The sequence below is a fragment of the Cupressus sempervirens genome, chromosome 3, assembly GCF_028749045.1.
Source record: "Cupressus sempervirens isolate cs-2001-9-10 chromosome 3, ASM2874904v1, whole genome shotgun sequence".
NCBI lineage: Eukaryota > Viridiplantae > Streptophyta > Pinopsida > Cupressales > Cupressaceae > Cupressus > Cupressus sempervirens.
The window spans coordinates 512,554,517-512,557,664 of record NC_143120.1 but is presented as its reverse complement, the minus strand read 5'-3'; positions in this window follow the sequence as shown (position 1 = coordinate 512,557,664).

The window sequence follows — 3,148 nt, the reverse complement described above, 5'->3', positions numbered from 1 at the left end:
TAGCCTTTAATCAAAATTAAAGAAGGATTAGAAGATTTTTGAAGAGGTTAGTGGTCTTAAGAAAATTGGCCAAGTTTTGGGCAAAAAATAAATTTTTTATTTATTTTGGTTTTTTTGGTCAATTTATTAATTAAATAATTAATAAATAAGGAAATAATGTTTAAATAAGATTTAAACATTTTTGGGAGGGATTCCTTAATTAAATATTTTTAATTAAGATAAAGGGATTTAATGGCATAAAAATTAATTAATTAATTAATTAAATAAATAATTAATAAATGATGATGTCATCAAGAATTTTTTTTAAAAATAAAAATACTTTATTTTTTAAAGGATTTAGGTGTCTACATTTTGCCCCTCTTTGATGTGATGCCGCAAGTGGCATGGCATCAAAGATAAGAAAATAAGATACCCAAGGCTAGAGCAGAAGAGGAGAGAATGGACTGCAAGATGCCTCCTCAAGAAGGCAGCGGGGAGAGAAAGCGAGGCTCGACGGCTTTTTGAAAAGTACAAGAATCTGAGATGAGCAAGGAGACTCAGATTGGCTTAAGAGAAGAGGTTTAGTTAGCTCAAACTCTCACTACGGGAGAATGATAAAGGGAGAATCAGAGGCACAAGAGGAAGCAAGCTTAAGATCTCAGGGATTGCAGAGGATGAAGGAGCGGAGCACTATAAAAAGGAATCCAGGATAGGGAGATGGATGATGGGATGATAAAGCTGACGCAACAGAATTTCAAAGAGTCAGATTGGTGGAAGATGGGTTTCGGAGATCCCTAGGACTAGGATTGTGGATCTCGAAAGATGAGGCTTGGTGGATTGATTGGATTGGTGGATCCCTAAGACTAGGATTGTGGATCCCTAAAGCTAAAAGTGCAGATTGATTCAAAGAGATACTAATGCATAAGCTGGGGTAGGAGAGATAGATGTTGGATATGGATGGAGGATAATGGAGATGAATGGAAACCATTGAAGCTTTTTTAAGCATGGGGATACTTCAAAGAGAAGTACCACCATGTAGTTGAGCACTAGATTTGCTATAGGACTATTGGTTAATTGCCAAGGTTACCAAGAACATTAAGGCCTTTTCACCAACTATCCAAAGGACTGATGGACTGACTCAAAACAAACACCCAAGGATTGCCCCAGCATCACACATGAATCCTAGAGGAAGCAGCGTGGAACCGACATTGGGTAACCCACAAGCAGAAAAGAAAAACAAACAAAGGACTTGATCAAGACCTTATGCTCAGATTGCCCCATTCGCAGTATACCATGATATGGAAGATTGTGGCAACCTTGAGGAGGGAACAAGGAGATTGCTTGGAAAAGATACTTCAAGACCCAAAAGGGGAGATTCCAAATCAAAACAAAGAGAAAATCCAAAAGAGAACCGTTTACCAACGAGATGGGTAGGATGAGGTACTAATGGACCAAGAACAAACATGTGGAAAGCTATATCCTGCAAGGATCTATCGAAAAGCACCTAAGCTGATGGATTTTGGATGAGTGATGCATCTGGCAAGCTGAACTAACAAGGATAACACTTTGGTGATAGGAGATCTAGCTAAAGGATGCATTGGAATAGCCAACCAAGGGTTGTGTGATGTGTGCAAGATGCTGATCAAGGAGGAACTGACACGAAAGCTCAATAGATACAATGGTACTAAGCTAAAGAGGATGTACAAGCTGACGGACCAAGATATGTTACACATGTACAAGGTTGTTCATGTTTTGGTTTTTGTGAGACGGAAATGTTCATGAAGGGTGGGATGTCTGCAATAGTTGATAGGCGAATAGGTAGATGGTTTGCGAAAAGCTTAAGAAAAATGGGATTCTTTGTGTGCATGTGATAGGATACAAGCTAGGATAAAAGATTTGGCATATAATACAAGCTAGAATATGGTACAAGCTTTGGACAAGATTTGGATATACAAGCTATGATACAAGGGATGATACAAGATTTACAAGCTAGGGTACAAGATTTACAAGCTGAGGTACAAGATTTACAAGCTGTACAGGAGGTATTTACAAGCTTCATTAGATTTTGGATATTTGGTCAGAACACCAAGGGAACAAGCAGGTGTTTTATTGGATTGTGAATTGATGGATGAGGGATAGGATAGTGATAGATACTGAATTAGTCTTAGTACACAAGGCGCCTGAATTACCAGGTTTTCACCAAGGTACCTATCCAAGGTGCTTGAATTGCCAAGTTTTCACCATTGGACGCTTATTTCTCTTTACTATTTTTTTGTATTTTTCAAAAGCTGAGTATACTAAGGATCTTCAAGCATAGAAATTCTTGAGATGAATGATGTTAGTAGGATCATTCAAGAGTTCTCCTTCCGGTGTAGATAGCTGATAGGCTTCGGAGCCAAAGGAGGCAGTGACAACATAAGGACCAAGCCAGGTAGGTTCAAACTTGCCTTTCTTTTCTTGATCAGCTTGGACTTTCATATTTTCTTTGAGGACCATGTTGCCTGGCTAAAAGTGTTGTGGAAGCACCTTCTTGTTGAAATTCCTTTTGAGACGAGTTTGATAGACTGTGAGATGATCATAGGCTTGTTGTCACTTCTCGTCTAAGAGATCTAGCTGGGTGAGCCGAGCTACTCTGTATTCTTCATCTGATATTTGCCCTTGCAAAGATATGTGCAAGGAGGGAAGTTCAACCTCTATGGTAGTACTGCTTCGGCACCATAGACTAAGGAGTATGGATTTGTGCCTGTGGATGTACGAAAGGAAGTTCGATAGGCCCATAGGGCTGGATTTATTTGTAGGTACCAATCGTGGCCGAAATCATTGACAACTTTCTCTAGGATTTTGAGGAGAGTTTTGTTAGTTGCCTCTGCCTGGCCGTTACCTTGTGGGAAATATGGGCTAGAAAAGCGGTGATGGATGTGGAGGGAAGTGCATAATTCTTCCATGTTGAGATTTTCAAAGTTACCTCTGTGGTCGGCAAAGATGGTGGATGGGATGCTGAAGCAGCAAACAATGTGGTACAAGATGAACTTGGAGACCTGAACTCCTGTAGCTGAGACTAGGGGGACTGCTTCCACCCATTTAGTGAAATAGTCTGTAGCTGTTATTATCCATTTATGTCCATTAGATGAGAGAGGTGTGATAGTTCCAACTAGATCAAGGCCCCAAC